The 19,719-nt window shown below is 40.0% G+C and overlaps 2 long non-coding RNA genes across 2 annotated transcripts in view; one reads left to right on the forward strand and one right to left on the reverse strand.

Annotated features, from left to right (window-relative positions):
- Positions 1 to 16,381, forward strand: LOC116702388 (uncharacterized). The gene is made up of 3 exons (XR_004335144.1): positions 1 to 15; positions 10,126 to 10,128; positions 16,249 to 16,381. It is a non-coding gene; the product is annotated as an uncharacterized LOC116702388 (long non-coding RNA).
- LOC116702333 (uncharacterized) overlaps positions 442 to 19,719 on the reverse strand; it is a 21,100-nt gene continuing 1,822 nt past the window's right edge. The window contains exons 3-4 of the long non-coding RNA XR_004335128.1: positions 1,909 to 2,339; positions 442 to 1,452 (exon numbers count right to left, since the gene is read on the reverse strand). This is a non-coding gene — a long non-coding RNA (uncharacterized LOC116702333). The remainder of the gene's footprint in view (positions 1,453 to 1,908; positions 2,340 to 19,719) is intronic.

A 19,719-nucleotide genomic window follows, 5' to 3' on the forward strand; every position in this document is an offset into this window, starting at 1 on the left:
TATATGGGAGATAAAGTCACCCCTCTTGTATGGAAGGCTAGAGGGGACAAAGATGCCTATATACTCTATGGAAGGCCAAATAATGCACTATTTAGACACATATTTGCTTGTATAACATTGCTGTGGGTGTAATATCAATAAATATGACATTATTATGTTATTATTGGCATAAGTAAATGTCATAAGAGCAAAACGTCTTGACTTTTTTGGAAAAAATGCATGTATTTTGTCAACTGTATAAGTTATAATGATTATTTCTTCACAGTGTGACTCCAAAGACATATGAGAAGTGTTTTAGAATGGAAAATGACTTAGGTTTTACTTATATGTCTGTGATATCAATACATATCTGGAAGATTCATTTATTTATTTATTTATTTATTTATCTTAAAGGCCCTACAACCATTTTTAACATTCAAGTGACCTCACTGCAACCCAAATATTCCAATAACCCAGTTTGTCCTAAAAAAAATGATGTTCATATCTTGACTGTAGACAACAGGGTTGATGTTTTACAAGCTTTTTTATAAAATAAATCCAGACGGAAATTAAACTGCAAAAATGGCCTCAGGGCCCAGAGGGTTAAAAACCTTCCTGCCAGGGTGAAGATTTTCAGAATCTCTGGTTGCATCGGTGTTATGTAGCCGGTGAAACCGGAGATTTTGGCTCGTGACGTCAGAGTGCGCACCGTTGTCTCCTTTGTTTGCATGAGGCGAGTATCTGCAGTGGCAGACAAAGCCAAAGAAAGGCTTAATGGCTGCTCAAGAAAAAGAGCTAGGATATCGGCAAGACTCCCAGAACATGTTTTTCCTGGGTTTTGCTAACTTTGTATTAAAGTTTGCCATTAAGGAATAACTGAACGCCATCATCAGTCCACACATTTGACTCTCCCCGTCCTCAGTGTGCCTTGTTGTTAGCCTTCTGGAACTTCAGGCTTCTGATTGGCCAACATGGTTACATTGCCACCTGTTGGATCAGCATGCTCTTGACAGCGCTTCATAGCGTGTTTTTGCATTTAATGTGGACAGAGGTTTTTTTTAAACCTTGCTTGTGTAGATGACATTTTCTTTTTTAAACGTAGGTGGAAAAACTCTGTTTACGAACAATATTATGATTATCATTATTAATAAAGACTGAACGCCTCTAAGTCAGAATCCCAAAGGTAACTTTTCTGACACCTCCTGTTTAAAACCCCAAAAGTCAGAAGGATTGTAGAATTTTAAGAGCATTTCCAAAACAAAATTATTGTCTTAATTGACTAGACCAATAATTATCTAGTGTTGAAGTGTACTGTACATTCCTGTAACAACAGGGAGAGGACACCCCATTGGTTTTTGACATTATATTTTGCTGGGGGAAGAATAACAGATGAATAGACTGTTACATTCCTGTTTATTTATCACTTAATTATCTTTATAGCTTCTAGATTTTAGAGTCCAATTTCTTCAGTGTCTTTTATTTCTATGTCCATATATATATATGCGAGGGAGCAAATCATACTATTTAGAGAAGGTAACTCATCCTCTGTAAAAAAATAAAAAATGAGACAAAGCGTGGCAGATAGTAGCGGACCGACTGAATGATATATCGAAAAATCTACATTTATGAACTACTTCTCTTAACTGGAACCATTCAATGAGTCACTTGTCATTTGTAAAAAATAACAGCACACTTTGCATGAAAAGCGAGCAGTGGAAGTTAATATCACTTAGGGAATTTATAGCCCATGAGAAGAAGAAAATTGAGTAGAAAATTGACCTTCACGGTAAATTATCTTCTGCTTACTTTTAAGAGTACAAACCGTTAATGTGTGCTAATGATTAGCAGCCTAATCCTTGAATGGTATGATTATGATTGTTTCAGAGCAGTGGTCAGAAGATGTATATATTACGCATTCAGTCGTTCCACGATCATCTGCCACGCTTTCTCTCACTGTTTCATTACAGCGGCCCTGTTTCCTTTTTACAAATGATGTGTTTCACATTATCATACTTCCACAAGAAGTTGCTTCTCACTCTGTATAAAGTTTGAACAAAGGTCTTCTCCATCCTGCATCAGTACATCTGTGATGGGTACCGTGGTCTAGTTAAGAAAGCCGTGAACGTGCCCTTATCCCAGCTGTCTACACCTGGCTGGACATAGCTTCTCCTTCTCATCCTGGCTCGGCAAACATGCAACCGATTAAGCCGCGGTGAGCGGATAACACAAAGTCATGTTAAATAAATCCTTGCCTCCTCTCTGCATTTGGGTCCAGACCTCGCAGCGCCCGCGACGAATCATCCGACCCAAAATGGACCCAGCAGTTGTCAGATTTATGCCCCTCTTCAATCCCAGGGACCCTGAAAAGGAACAGATGATTGTTTTTTACCGGTATATTCATGAGGAGGATCCCGCCTTTGCTAGGCTCATGGAGGTTTGCTGGCAGGCTACCATGTTCTAGTGTGGAGTCTACCTTGTTGTCTTGGTTTTCCATTTTGCATGTACTGTTCTTTGTGTTATCCACATTCTGGAATTATTTTTTCCTACCACATTCAGGACTCCTTTTATTGGTATGAACTTTGTTTTCTTAAATAAATCCTCAAGTTCAACATACTATTTCAAGCTCTCTGGAGGACTATGGTTACCTGGTCCTCAGATCTCTGCAGGGTAAATCCAGACAGCTAGCTAGACTATCTGTCCAATCTGAGGACTATGGTTACCTGGTCCTCAGATCTCTGCAAGGTAAATCCAGACCGCTAGCTAGACTACCTGTCCAATCTGAGGACTATGGTTACCTGGTCCTCAGATCTCTGCAGGGTAAATCCAGACAGCTAGCTAGACTATCTGTCCAATCTGAGGACTATGGTTACCTGGTCCTCAGATCTCTGCAGGGTAAATCCAGACAGCTAGCTAGACTATCTGTCCAATCTGAGGACTATGGTTACCTGGTCCTCAGATCTCTGCAGGGTAAATCCAGACAGCTAGCTAGACTATCTGTCCAATCTGAGGACTATGGTTACCTGGTCCTCAGATCTCTGCAAGGTAAATCGATCAAAACAAGTTCCTCCACGAAGCTATTTTGCAGCGGCACCATTGCCTGATTGTGATTGGTTTAAAAAAGAAAAAGCCAATAAATAAGAGCTTGTTTTTCTCCCATTCCGGAATGCAGTGTTGACTAGCCAGACCTTCCTCTGCAGCACAGTGAAGTAAGGTCTGGCAATGGGAGACAATTATAACACCTACCAATCCACTCTGCTTGGTTTTCCCATCCAAACCAGGTATTGAATAAACAACTGTGTCCCAATGGAGTTCTGCAGGATGTATGGGCTTTATTATCAGATGTCACACTTTGTAAAAAGACATTATCTAAATATCCAAATTTCTAGGAAATATTGAATAAAGGATTGATCTTTTAATTATATTATTATAGACACCGTATATTATATACAGTATTCAAATTATACCCTCATTCACCCAGACGCAGAGAGAAATACACAAAATCCAGTAAATTAATCATAACCCCCCAAAAATTAGATGATACGACGATAACAATCAATGTCCACAGATACGATGACTTTCCTGTGGCGGCTGCTGGAAGCAGCTGTGCTGAGCCCAGACCAACTCAAACAGCTGTACAAGGTCACTACGGGCCACACGTGCCTATTCATACAGTGTAAAACATTGGTATTGAGGTATTAAACCCCAACAAAAATAAATATTATAAACATTTTGAGGTAAAAGGAAGTGAAAGAGTATTGATTGCATTGATAACACGTGTGTATCCCTTTTCCGCCTCTTGATATTTAATTAATCCATCAAGTCGCAGTAAAATATATTTATATCAACAATAGGCCAATCTTCCAAAGTTCCCAACATATTTTGTAGTATAGAGATGAACCAGTTTTTATAAAACACCTCGCCATTCTTGTACTGACTGGAAAAATAATGCTGCCTCCCCTCACACACACACACACCAATTGAAAAGGATAACAACGTTTTATATTAGCTATTATAATTGATTTTTAGTTAGAGTGAAAGGAAATTTAACCATATTAAAATCATGACGGGAGTGTCAGAAGGGCAATAACCTTTGACTGGCTTATCTTCAGCTTTAATATATTATGGGCAAGATATTGTGTAGAGACTATTCAATTATTATTTTTGAAAATCCCAGAGATTTCCCAGCCACATCCAAGTATCAACTGGTTTATTTGTGATTATAATATAATACAACGTCTTTCTCTCTCTCACTGTTATATATATACACACATTAATTTATTTGAAGGAATGCCAAGAGAGCCGATCTCTGCGGCATGGGGCAATAACCTTTCACTGCTTATTGAAATGCAATACGTCATACTCAAAGTCTCAATAACAAACACATATTAGATACTTTGATTCAATATTATGAGTTTGAAGACATTTAGGAGGACATTAAAGGTAATGAAACTGTGGTTCAGTGATAACAATAGCCTTGTTTCAAATGTCTGCCCTGCATGGCTTTTCTCTTTGGCTGGACCGCAGCAATGTGGGGCCAACCCGCATACGTTAGACCGGCACATACGACACAACGTCAAGGCTATGCCTCCTTTGGGAGGGGGGGATAGAAAACAGGAAATCCTGTAGGAGTCAATGCAGTTTGACGTGTTTGGATCATAATTTGGAATCGGACCTGTGGCCTTTTGCTGCGTCTCATCCGCTATCTCTCTCTCCCTTTTATCTCTATCCACTATAATAAAAGGGAAAACGCCCAAAAAATAACCCTAACATATATATATATATATATATATATATATATATATATTATATATATATTCAGGTTGATTGCCGTTTGTCAGTCTTTCCCCATTTACGTGGATCAACAACCCAACACAGTAAACTGAACAAAAATATTTTATTTAATCACTTTGGTTAGGCTAAGTGTTGTCGGTCCTTAACCAACCTGTTATCAATAGCCAATTGTTTCATCTATAGGCTGAGATTTAATTGTAGACAAGCTAACGTTTCCAGCTTTCCATCCGTAGTAACTGTCAGCAGCATCATTTAGTAATTTACCACACTGACTATGAATATTCATGTAGCTTATGAGACTCAAATCTCAGTGTGAAAGTCTGGAGTAACCTGCTGCACAACAGCTTGTCTGCATTTTCCTATTTTTCTCCTTATTTGAGAACGAAAGGAAGCCTCGGTGATGCCAGTGGTTGGGTCTATAGCCTGGAGCCAAAGCCTATCTATTTTTAGGGAATGGCAGGGGAACAAATCAGATATGGAGGTTTTTTGATGCATTGTTGTTGGAACGAACTACACCGCGACTCTCCAGCATAGCGTTTGTATTGGGTTGTTTAAAGTAAAAGTTTATGGATACCTTAAACTTCCTCTGTTCACGCTGTTGCCATCCATGGCGTGAGTCACGCAACAATGAGATCCTTCTCTAGATGTATTGCTGGCCTTATACGTATTCACTCTAAATGGCTGTCATAAGTGGCACATTCCAGATCGGCCCATCTGACCTTACTTTTTCTCAAAGACAGAGCAGGATACCCAGGGCTTGGTTTAGACCCATCACCATTTCTAGCCACTGGGGGACCATAGGCAGGCTGAGGGAACGCATATTAATGTTAGAAAACCTCATAAAAGTGAAATTTGAATGCCATTGAACCTTTAAAGCAGAAATGTGGCTCCAGCCTTATGCAACTCTTCCAAAATGCTTTAGACCTGGCATCACATAGTAAAGAATAAAGTTAAACTGCAGATAAAAAGACCTGGTAACATCAGAGCTTGTCAATAATTATCAACATTAATCCAAGACCAGCAGACTATTTTGTCTATATTACTTCTCAGTGAGGCATAGGATACGGTCAACCACGACATATTATCAGACCGAATGGAAAACTGGGTTGGCCTTTCTGGCTCAGGGATTAGATTGTGCCTATAGGTAATTATACACATGAGCATGCAAATATGACGTGTAGAGTTCCCCCAGGCTCTATCCTGGGGCCTCTTCTGTTTAATATCTACATGCTTCCACTGGCGCAGATTATAAAAAACAACAAAATAAGTTACCCTAGCAATGCATGGCTAGGGAAATTCACATAACCTTGTCGCCAAGGGACTATAGTCCGATAAAAAAAACGGACTAAGTGCATTGAACAAATTAACGACTGGATGTATCAGAACTTTTTTAAATTAAATGAAGAAAAAACTGAAGTGGTTGTTTTTGGAGTAAAGAGGAATGATTAAAAGTCAGCGCTCAGCTTCAAAAAACAATGCTAAAAACAACAGACAAAGCCAGGAATCTTGGTGTAGTCATGTACTCTGACTTGAATTTTAACAGCCACATTAAGACAATTACAAAGTCAGCCTATTACCACCTTAAGAATAAATGAAGGGTTAAAGGACTTATGTGTCAACAGGATTTGGAAAAACTAGTCCATGTTTTCATCTTCAGTAGACTTGAATACTGTAACAGTGTCTTTACACCTCTCCCTAAGAAATCAGACAGCTGCAGCTGATTCAGAACACTGCTGCTCGAGTCCTCACTAAGACCAAGAGAGTGGCTCACATCACTCCAATTCTAAAGTCCAGTCCTGAAGTCCATACACTGGCTTTCTGTGCCTCAAAGAACTAATTTCAAAATACTTCTGCTGGATTATAAATCTCTTAACGGTTTAGGGCCAAAATACATTTCTGATCTGCTAGTAAACTATGAACCACCCAGACCTCTCAGGTTGTCAGGGACATGTCTGCTTTCTGTCCCCAGAGTCGAAACAGGGGGAAGCAGCGTTCAGTTTCTATGCTCCACATATCTGGAACAAACCCCCGGAAAACTGCATGTCCGCTGCTACTCTCGATTCTTTTAAATCAAGACTGAAGACCTTTCTTTTTGATGTGGCCTTTCTTTAAATAGTTGCTAATTTCTTGTTGAAACTGTGTGACAATCAGCAAGGTTAAGATCAAAATTAAATGCCTTTATTAGACAGTGATTTGACTGTTCTGATGAACAATTTGTGAGATTAGGGTTGTGGCCATTCTAGGGGTATTTCTGAACAGGAAACAAACATATTTCTGAGAATTTGTGACAGATTTCATATAAGAAACAGTTGGAGCTGTTCAGGATTTTGCAAAGTTTTCCATGATTAAACTAAGCCTTAGGAAACAGAACATCAAGACAAGACCAAAAATAACACAATCTCAAGACATGACAGAAAACCAGGCTTAGAAATTAAGACAGGAAAACAGACTACCATAATAAGACAAGACAAAACCATAACACCCTGTTGTGTTTCAATTCGCAATAATGACCCGCTCACTCTACATTATCCCTTATGTAATGTTCCTAGTTGTAAAACTGAAAAATGGCCTTATACTCTGGACATTCCCCTGGGTACTCTCAGTGTCTGCCATAACATCTTTCCTAATTCATTGTCTATGGGCAGGTCCATACTTTATACTTGGTGACATCACAAATAGTCACTACACATTTTGGATTTGGGAGTCAATTGCTCATGTTTTCTTCCATTGTTGGACTGTCTTAGATCATAGGAATAGCAGTATACAGTTATAAAATGGGTGTAGATCCCCTTTGTCAAACAAAAAGAAAGAAAGAAAAAAACCAATGGAGAGAGTGATGAAGATGGTGGTGAATGGGAGTTGGAAATAAGAGGGAATGAGTGATGCAGTCTGAAGAGGACTGAAAGATGGGAGGGAGTGAAAGATGAAGCTGAGAAGTCAGCAAGGAGAGGAAGCAGGATAGAGCGAGGGAAGGACTGAATATTTGAGAGGAAAAAGATTCATGAGGGCTTCAATAAAAAGCTTCAGTGAACACAGCACAAACAGGCAGGCCTGATGGTCACACACACACACCACACACACACACACACACACACACACACACACCACACACACACACACACACACACACACACACACACACACCACACACACACACACACACACACACACACACACACACACACACGGGTGAGCTGAAATCAACCATGTTTATTCAAACTCTTCCTGCTCATCACAGGATCCCATCATGCATTTCACCCCAATGGTCTCGCCCTGTCAGAGTATAACAAGCTCTCCTCACCACATAGCAACTGACACACACACACGCGCACACACACACACACACACACACACCACACACACACACACAACACACACACACACACACCACACACACACACACACACACAACACACACACACACACACACACACCACACACCAGTACTTATGCCATGCATACACAGTACTACTCTGTAGAATATACACAACTTGTATGGCTTGAGTTTTTGCATATGTTCTACTGATACAAACTTCAAAATCAAAAATGTAATAATTTTAAATCCTAAATATTAAATAGTTTAACTAAAATAAAATTAGGAATAAAAAAAAAAACACTGTAAACATTGCCAGTATAATTCTGTATGATTAAAACTTAAATACTGCAACTAATATAGATATATAAGAATTTAAGCAATTTTAAGCGAACCCCGAATGAAATGTTTTGGACCGCCCCCCTTAACTTTTTCCAGTTGTTAGGTAGAAGAGAATCTATATTCAGATTTCATGATTATCTGTCTATTTAGCATATATCATTAGAACAAAATGCCTTATCCAAATTATTATGGCATCTAAATAAAGCATAGTAACTTTTATTTTGAAGAACTGCTGGGAACGTGACTCATAGACTCAACGATCAGGCTGTTCTCATGAACCATTCCTACATACTGTATATCTGAGAACAGCAATACTCTGTAGTTTGTATGTATTCCCCCTGTTAATTACTGTCAGCAGCACACTGAATGCTGCTGTCTTAGAGTGCGAAGATCCACGTTGAGCGGAGGTCGTGGGGGATAGAAGGTTCATAAAACACAGGGGTTTCAAGCGGGGGTGTCGAGTTTCATGTCACCTTTCATCCAGGAAACTGTTTTCTGTAAATTCGGCGTGCTGTCAGTAGAGAGGAAAACCAAACCAATCGGTGCTGCCTACATCGTGTTATCCTCCTGCTAGAGTTAGCACCCCACAGGCTTCAATAGGGCACGCTATAAACATGTTTTTAGCGTCTAAACATGTTCAAAATGTCACTAAAAGTGCCTACCCATTTGCAGTGATTTCTTCCAAGGGGTTTAAGCTAAAAACAAGTTCAAAACTTGCCCTGTTTAAGCCTGTTGGGTGCTAACTCTAGCAGGAGGATAACTCGGTGTAGGCAGCACCGATTGCTTTGGTTTACCTCACTACTGACAGACCTCCAAATGTACAAACAACAGAGCTACGTGTTGGAATTGACCAGAATTATCCTTTAAGTGGACCAGTATTTTTGTTCAAACCATAATCTTTTTCTAGTCTAATCTTTTTCTAGTTTTGGTGTTTAAACTTAACCGTTGTTGCAGCATGAAGCTCACTTTGTCGGCTTCACATAACTGTAACAGCTGCTGAAACAACCATGACCTTGTTGTGCCCTGTACCCGGCGCAAAGACACCTTTTGTCGGCTAAACTCAACTGCAACTTACCCTGCCCGCCCTATACTATCATACACATTGGTGTGTTTACGTTTCCTTAAGATATCTGTGCTCTCCTAACAACAAAGGTGGTGTGGAGGGACCACAATAGACTGTTTGGGATCTGCACACTAGGAACTTGGTGCTACTGGCCTACTCCACCGCTGTGTTGTTGATGAGGACTGGGGGTGTAACTGTGCTGGTTTTTCCTGAAGTCAACAGTGGGGACGGTTATCATTGAGGCATGTAATTGTTTTTTGGCCACTGGTATTATAGTAGCAGTCTTGAAACATGAAGGGAGAACAGCCTGGTTCAGGGACGTTTGAAGAGGTCTAATAATAACAATGAGAACATTCGGCTATAAAACGACATTAACCATAAATTATCAGTCAAAAGTGTCAGTGTAAATCCAGGTGTGTATGTGTATGTATGTACTGTATGTATGTATGTATTGTCCTCTCTGCCTTCGGGCCCGCTGCCTTGTGTTTGGTCAGACCCAGAAGTGCAGAGACGAGACAGACATTGTCTTAAGGGTGTTTATTTTATGTTGGTGTTTCTTAGAAAAATTAAAATGTATTGATAACCTGGCTGAAGGCAGATGGTGGCAATTGAAGGCTGGCTGCAGTAGCAGGTGAAGAAAGTGGTTTGCCCTGAAAAATCACGTGATAGCTGGAGAACACTGGAACACTGGACACTTTGCCCATGAAAAAAATGAGGCCGGGAGTTGATAAAATGTAGGAACAATACTACTGAACTAGCAACAATGGAACAAAGAGCCACTGCACTACCTCTTGCAACAGGATAATCTGGCAAAGAAGTGGATTCTTGATCAGGTACTGGTCTGGCTAGCTCACACAGCATTCCGGAATAGGAAAAAAAGTCCTCTGGTTCTTTGGCTCCTTACAAAAGGGGGTCTCATATAGCTTCCGCAAGCCCCAAGGCATTTGCCAACATGTTTGACACTTGGCGTATCGACCGATCTAAAGTGCATGCGGTAGTCAGTATATGGCCAAAGCCATGGAAGACATGGCACATACAATTCAACAGGCGACCGGGGATTGTTGAGTCAGATGTGATAGCGATAGGGAGGAAAACTGCTGGCTACTTTAAGCATTCACCTCTTGCCTGTGCACGCCTACACTCTATTCAAGAGCAGTTTGGAATGCCACCAAAGCGTCTCCAAGGAGATGTGAGCAAAAGATGGAACGGTACATATTATTGCCGGAAAGCCTTTTTGCACAAAAGCAAGTCCGGGCTGCATACATGGCAGACCGCATACCAGAGACTGTCCTCTCTCTTCTCGCTCCATGTGAGCAGATAAAGGAGATAAGTCCATCTGAGGCATCTGTGGCAGACGTTATCCCCTTACATGCAGCTCTAAAGCGTCCTCCAAACAAAGAGGCTGAAACAGGTCACGGAGTGAAAACAAGTAATAGTGCACTCTTAAAGGGCTGTCAGCATAGATTTAGTCAGGCTGACTCCAAGCCCCCCCATCACCGCATCGCGACTGGACTTGATCCACAGAATGAAGATCACTCCTTGCATGTAGGGAAAAAGCAGCGCAGACGAGAGTTGGATTTGGGAAAGACGCTTGGAGATGGAGACTAGGGCCGCACAATCAAGTTTTTTTTATTTTTATTGTCATCGCAGTATCATCTGGAGCATTAAATACATCCCGAAAGGCGACCACTTATCAAGAAATCGCAAGATTTTTTGTTAGTTGAAAGAAATTATCTGTTGAAAACTGAAACAGATGTTGGCACTTGTTTTGTGCTGCCTTTTATATTCAATGCAGTGCTCAATTTGTTAATAAAAGAATGTTAGAAATGACTTCCTTTAATCTGTTTTGAATTCAACCAACAATTTGTTGAATTTCAGGGTGGCCAGGTCCGTCCTAATTATATAGATTAATACATACTTTTACAAATGTATTGCTCTTTGTCAGTTAATTTGAGTAAATGCAGTCAGCAACATTAAAGGTCCCATGGCATGAAAAATTCACTTTGAGATTTTTTAACATTAATATGAGTTCTCCCAGCCTGCCTTTGTGGCTAGAAATGGTGATAGGTGTAAATCGAGCCCTGGGTATCCAGCTCCGCCTTTGAGAAAATAAAAGCTTAGATAGGCCGATCTGGAATCTTGCCCCTTGTGACCTCATAAGGGGCAAGATTCTAGATCGGCCAATCTGAGTTTTTATTAAGGTCTGTTAAGGTTACCTCCCCTTTCTCTGCTTTGCCCACCCAGAGAGCTCGGGCCACCCATGAGAAAGAGACATCATGGCTTTCAAACAAGCAAATTGGCAGTTGGTCAAGGCCACACCCCCAGCCTCCACCTTGGACTCAATTCAGACACAATATTAAGGGACCATTAAGGTCTATATAAAAGCCTCCAAAGAGCACCATGTAATGGGACCTTTATTGGAAGATAATTGTAAAGTGTCCTATATTTTAAATTATGTACCGTTTATCTCTGAGGCATCATTGTTTTAAAATGCTGCAATTTTTTTAAAATGCTCTTGATATTTTAGAGAACAGGAAAAGACTTTAATTTGAAAAAGTAGAGAAGCTCCTGTCCCCTTTTCCTGAAGAAGTAGGCTCAAATGACCAACCTGAATGGTAGACTGCTGACTAGAGTCTCTCAAAATCTGAGAAAACTGACCTTTGTCAATCTGAAATGAAGACAGATTCAGCAACAGCACGGCCTATTTCTCGCTTAAAATATTTTCAGAAACACGTTGAACATGATGATTGTATTCTGAACAAGCTGCCATGACAGTCTGGCTTTGAATGTTTTCGGAGAAAACCAGACCCACGTTACTTGTTTGTCCAATCAGCTGCCGTTTTTCATTTTTGGGCGACAATACAGATTAGCGCAGCTTGTTGTTATGGAGACGTATTATGTCTGGTCTCTTTGGTGTGATCCGTGGCACTTTTTTCACCAACTCGGGGACACTGATCAGTCCAACTGCCTTTTCTACCGAGGGTCGGCGGTCTGGTTGATTTGTCATGCGCTTAAAGCTCATGAACTATTTTTGAACTGAAACTGAACTCTATGCCTGAGTGTCCCTGGTCTCCCTGTCCCTTACCTGAGACTCTACACCTGACTGTCCCTGGCCTTCCTGTCCCTTAGCTGAGACTCTACACTTGACTGTCCCTGGTCTTCCTGTCCCTTACCTGAGACTCTACACCTGACTGTCCCTGGTCTCCCTGTCCCTTACCTGAGACTCTACACCTGACTGTCCCTGGTCTTCCTGTCCCTTACCTGAGACTCTACACCTGACTGTCCCTGGTCTCCCTGTCCCTTACCTGAGACTCTACACCTGACTGTCCCTGGTCTTCCTGTCCCTTACCTGAGACTCTACACCTGACTGTCCCTGGTCTTCCTGTCCCTTACCTGAGACTCTACACCTGACTGTCCCTGGTCTCCCTGTCCCTTACCTGAGACTCTACACCTGACTGTCCCTGGTCTTCCTGTCCCTTACCTGAGACTCTACACCTGACTGTCCCTGGTCTCCCTGTTCCTTACCTGAGACTCTACACCTGACTGTCCCTGGTCTCCCTGTCCCTTACCTGAGACTCTTCACCTGACTGTCCCTGTTCTTCTTGTCCCTTACTTGAAACTCTACACTTGGCTGTCCCTGGTCTCACTGTTTCTTACCTGAGACTCTACACTTGACTGTCCCTGGTCTCCCTGTTTCTTACCTGATACTCTACACCTGACTGTCCCTGGTCTCCCTGTCCGTTACCTGAGACTCTACACCTGACTGTCCCTGGTCTCCCTGTTCCTTACCTGAGACTCTACACCTGACTGTCCCTGGTCTTCCTGTCCCTTTCCTTAGACCATACACCTGACAGTCCCTGGTCTTCCTGTCCCTTACCTGAGACTCTACGGTTGACTGTCCCTGGTTTTCCTGTCTTTTACCTGAGACTCTACACCTGACTGTCCCTGGTCTTCCTGTCCTTTACCTGATACTCTACACTTGACTGTCCCTGGTCTCCCAGTCCCTTACCTAAAACTCTACACCTGACTGTCCCTGGTCTTACTGTCCCTTACCTGAGACTCTACGCCTGACTGTCCCTGGTCTCCCTGTAAATAAATGAATATATGTAAAAGAATCATTTTGAATGTTCAAATGATGCATTGAATAATGTGCCTTTTGTTTATGGCACATGCCCATCTCATATGACCTGTCCACTGAAAAAGCAATGCTTTAAGTAACCTGGTATGCATGAGGACACACAAAAGGTGTTCAAGTAAATAATAAGATTTGTTTTTAATGAGTCAAAAAGTACCTGCAAAACAAATGTCAAAAGTGTGCTAACACGTTCACAAACAAAAATGTCCATATCTTATGTCAATGCAAAGAAAAAATTCCAAATATGTTTTTTTACACGAGTTTTTGTAAAGGGCTAAAACATTAAAGCTATCATTTCAGATAAAATATCTCTCATTATAGTCTACGTTTGACCAATTTCCTGATAACAGCTCAAGATCAACTGGTGTGAATAATGTATTCCAGGAGAGTCGAGGGAAATCTTTTGTCCAATAAAAGAAAAAAAGAAGTCCCCCAAATTCATATATAATTCAAGAGCATTTTAAACTTTTACTGTACACACTGACAAAGTTCTTCAAAAATATTTGAACGGCTGCTGTTCTGTCCCCCATACAATCTGTTACAGTAATAGTCAACACCGTCATTTTACTATGTGTCTCATTGCTATGGATTTATTCTCAGTTCTGAGAGTGGTTGAAAGGCAGGGTTTTGTTGGGTAAAAGTGATTTTGCGTCTGTGTGTGTGTGTGTGTGTGTGTGTGTGTGTGTGTGTGTGTGTGTGTGTGTGTGTGTGTGTGTGTGTGTGTGTGTGTGTGCGTGAGGGAGAGAGAGCTGAGGGGAATAATGCAAATGTTTGGTAAATCAGCTATCATTGAGGTGATGTCAACTTGTGTGTGTGTGTGTGTGTGTGTGTGTGTGTGTGTGTGTGTGTGTGTGTGTGTGTGTGTGTGGCATAATACACTGTTATGGTCTCACACACAGATACAGGGATACAGTATGAAACATGACATACACACATTGCATGGTAATGTCGCTTCTAATATATCACAAATTCAAAATATACAGTAAATCACAGTAAATGAAATGTTAATACCCATAATGCAATGTTTATTACAGTAATGAACCGGAAAAGAAAATTATGTTTTTTTACTGGGCATTTTGTAGTAACTGTAGAAATTACAGCAAAGTCTAACTCTTGTCTACTCTCTTCCCTAATAATAATCATAATTGTACAAATACCGAAGGAAGAGAAAATAATACAACTTGAAGACCACTTCAGATTTAAAGTGCTCATATTACGCTTTTTGGCTTTTCACCTAGCTGCTGGCGTAGCACGCCCACATACTTTGCTTCTGACTGGCTAGTAGTCCTTATAATTAATGTCAAAGGTCTCTTCAGCTAAGCCATCGTCCTGTCTATTAGACTCCATCCCAACGAGGCTACTTAAAGAAGCGTTACCCGTGGTTTAATACTTCATTACTAGATATGATCAATACGTCTTTAGTTACAGGTTATGTACCGCAGTCATTAAAAGTAGTTGTGATAAAACACCTTCTGAAAAAAAACAGTTCCTGTAAAATCCAGGATTTGAATTTAAAATCCTTCACCTTACTTGTGGTTCCTAGAGTCTCTAAAAGTAGAATGGGAGCCAGAGCCTTCCGCTATCAGGCTCCTCTCCTGCGGAACCAGCTCCCAGTCTGGGTTCAGGGGGCCGACACCGTCACCACATTTAAGAGTAAACTTAAAACTCTCCTCTTTGATAAAGCTTATAGTTAGGGAGTGAGGAGTCGCAGCGTCCGCCTAGCCCGGCCCACCTGCTTCTCTTCATAGTCGTCAGATTATTTTACCGTACTATCAATTATATAGTAAAACTAGAGGGAGGCAGGCCAGTACAGCCCGATCAGGCAGGGGAGAGTTCTAGCCCGACTAGGCTCCTCTCTTTACCCTGTCTCTCTAAGTTATCCTGTTATAGTCCTAGACTGCCGGGGGACTTCCTTCCTTTGACACCCTGAGCTCCTCTCGCCTCTCCCTTTCCATTTGTGTGCGTCCAGTCCCAGAAATGCCTTTTACTAACCTAGTTCTGGGTAGTTTACTAGGATTAGATGGCACCAAGATCTTGATGTCAGCGGCTGCCGTGGTCCTGCAGCATTACACCCTGCTACATTCTGCCGTGCCCTGCGGTGCCCTGCTGTGCCCTGCTGTGCCCTGCTACGTCCAGCTATGCCCTGCGGACCGCCTGAATAATTTTTATATACATCTACTGACCACTGCTCTGAAACGGTCATAATTATACCATTCAAGGATTAGGCTGCTAATCATTAGCACACATTAACGGTTGTACTCTTTGCTTTAAAAGTAAGCAGAAGGTAATTTACCATGAAGATCAATTTTCTACAACACTCGGTTTCTCCCTCTCTCATTGACTAAAATATAAATTCCTTAAGTCATATTAACTGCTCACTTTTCATGCAAAGTGTACTGTTATTTTTTACAAATGAAAAATGACTCATTGAATGGTTTCAGTTAAGAGAAGTAGTTCATAAATGTATATTTTTAGATATATCATTTAGTCGGTCTGCTACTATCTGCCACTTTATATATATATATATATATATATATATATATATATATATATATATATATATATATATATATATATATATATATATAATGTATATACTGTATATATACATATTTATGGACATAGAAAGAAAGACACTGAAGAAATTGGACTCTAAAATCTAGAAGCTATAAAGATAATTATGTGATAAATTCCATGCACACTATAAACATGAATGTTATTTCCACCCAGCAAAATATTAGGTCAAAAACCAATGGGGTGTCCTCTCCCTGTTGTTATATGAACGTACAGTACACTGCAACACTAGATAGTTATCGGTCCAGTCAACTAATGCTAGAATTTGGGAGGATTGTTCAAGTAGGGTATGTTCTTAAAATTGTACAAATCTCCCAAATTATTCATTAGTCATTAAAGAATATAAAAACATAATCAACTAAAATAATTCAAGATGCATTGGTCCACTTTGGAAACAAACATGTACAGCACAAATCCACTAGTCCTTTACCAGATTGTCTCAGTGCGTTTGTCCTTTCCAGAACAAAACAACAACAAATCCAAACCAGAAGTGTCTAATATTTGGGCTGCTCGTTCATATTTACTCACCTAATTACTACAATTATCGGCTGCTGTGGGATCCTTAAAATGGCTTAACAATGGTGGAATATTGAATTCAATAAAAACAACTATGACACAAAACATCATTATGTAACTTCATGTTATGCCTGAAAATGTCAATGTGTATGTATTTGCTCCAAAGGACATGTCCATGAATAGTGAATTGGGCCTCATCAGATTACTCATACACATGAACCAATTTCCTTTGTGTGTTATATGTCTGTAAAATTGTTTCTGCATTTATTTTGTTTATTCATAAATGTTTAAACTTTTTGCGCATGCACATTCCAACAAGGCTCCAGTCCTACCGAAGCGTGTTACTTTTGGTGACAGTGATTTAGGTGAGATCTAAAGTACAGTGATAAACGCAAATGGCTGCTATTATTATAATAATTATTAACTATATCGATTATAACATAGATACAATCATACATCATAAACATACATCACACACAATATAATATTTGTACACACCAAGCAGGCAAATCACTCCGCACTAGGTGTCTTTCACTGGGATGGTCAAAGCCATGGAAAAACAGGCGAAGAAGAAAAACAAAAAAAATAAACCTGTCATGTTAAAGACCTTCCAATTGAAAGAAGCTTATGAAGACTGATGGCCTGAAACATCGGTTCAGCAAAGAGTTTAATATTAATATTCTAGATATTGTCTAAATTACTTGACCTGGTGGGAGTATGGTCCAGCGCTTTTATTCCATCAGCCGTACCCAAGGTCCTAAGATAGTTAAACTCATAGTTCAGGAAAGTTTGAAAAAGACATATATACATACTTGATCATCCCCTTAATTTAATGCAATTTTATTTGCCCGTTGTATAACATTTATAACAACACTGAAAATGGTTTGTTGTTTCACTTGACAGTCACAAATTTTTCAGCAATAAATCCATGTGAGATTTAAAAGATGTTGACGATTTTCTTTGGGGGCAAAAAAATGAATTTTTGGAAAAGTAATAAGTGACAATATATCGCAGAATATCGCAATATGTTTAAAATGCAATAATATCGTGTGACCATACGTGATAATATCTTATCGTGGGGCCTCTGGTGATTCCCACACCCTATTGGGCCTCTCAATACCTCAGACACATGAACCAATTCCTTTGTGTAGTTATATGTGCTGTGTAAATTGTTTCTGCATTTATTTTTTGTTTATTTCATATGAATGTTTAAACGTTTTTGCGCATGCACATTCCAAGCAAGGCACATTCCTAGAAAGTGTTACTTTTGTGACAGTGATTTATGGTGAGATCTAAAGTAGGTGATAAAACGGCAATGGCTGATATATATATATATATATATATATATATATATATATATATACATACATACATACATACATACATACATACATACATACACACACATATATATATATTTTTTTTACAACAAAAGTCAAGAAAATCACTCCGCACTAGGGTGTCATTTCCACTGGGGATGGGCCGACCAGGAAAAACAGGGGAAGAAGAAAAAAGAAAAAAAAAAACCTCGTTCATGTACAGGACCTTCACTAATTAAAGAATCTTATTGAAGAGTCTGATGGCCTGAACATGGTTCCCAGCACAGATTTTAATTTAATATTCTATATATATTCTAAATTACTTGACCTGGTGGGATGTTAGGTCCAGCGCTATTGTATTCTTCTCTCATTTACTATCAATTCCTTATTACTAACTACTACTTTCTATTACAGATATTGAAATAAGCACATATAATATCATACGCATATTCCATTACCTGCACACAACCTGCATTTTTTAGTTTATTTCTGTATTCATAATGAATGAATATATGATTACTAACAGCAGAAGAAGGCTGACTTGTCTTTATTAGACTTATATTTCAATTATTTGAAGGAGTGTTGAATTCTGTGGATTGTAAAGCTGAATTAAAAGGGCATTAAAATTCATGAACAAATGCAGGAGAAATCTGGAGATTTTCCGAGACCTGATTTGAAAATGAGACCACATTAAACGTGATTTTGCATGATTTGAACGGGAGGGTAAAATATAATAATATAAATTGGCCAAAGTGAAAAGATAGTAGGCTTCCAGGTTGCTGTCAAGACTCACTAAGGCTGTGGGTATATAAATAACACACACACACACACCCACACACACACACAATAAATAAGGCTGCCCAACCAGAACTAACAAAGGCCCACTACGGACACTCCTGTCAGCACAGCAAAGGACAGATATTTTGCTGTGTGTGTGTGTGTGTGTAAGTGTGTATGTATGTGCATGCATATACATATACATTTGTGTGTATATGTATGCGCATGCATATTTGTGTGTGTATTTGTTTTTGTGTGACTGTGTGTGGCGTCCCTTACACACTAAGGAACGGTAATTGTCTCCTGTGAATGTCTCTTCTGCTTGTCAGAAGCTACGCTCATTTACACTCAAAATATTGGTTTGTGTGTGGTGTGTGTGTGTGTGTGTGTGTGTGTGTCTCTATAAGAGAGAGAGAGAGAGAGTGAGATATAGCAAAATACACAATGTGTGTGTCATAAGCTACCCTAATTTACTCTCAAAATATTGGACTGCGAATATGTAAATACCTGTCTTTTGTGTAACATCTACATGGTGTGTGTGTGTGTGTGTGTGTGTGTGTGTGTGTGTATGTGTGTGTGTGTGTGTGTGTGTGTTTGTGTCTGTCTGTGTGATTTTGACTGTGTGTCAAAGGCTCATGAATTTAGTTTCAAAACATCAAGTGTGTGTATGTGTGTGTGTGTGTGTGTGAGTGTGTCTGTGTGCCACGCTCATTTAGCCTCAGTAGCAGCAGAACGGGGAATTCCAATAATAATCATAAAACCTACTTTATTTTCTCTGTTTGAGGTGAGACGACTGCCTTTTCCCCTTGATGCCACTTTCCAACCTGCTCAGCCAATCAACCCCTCACACGTGCATGTGGACGCATGCACGCACACCCACACACACACACAAACCCTCTTGTGTGCAGTT

Source organism: Etheostoma spectabile, chromosome 2, assembly GCF_008692095.1.
Source record: "Etheostoma spectabile isolate EspeVRDwgs_2016 chromosome 2, UIUC_Espe_1.0, whole genome shotgun sequence".
Classification (NCBI taxonomy): Eukaryota; Metazoa; Chordata; class Actinopteri; order Perciformes; family Percidae; genus Etheostoma; species Etheostoma spectabile.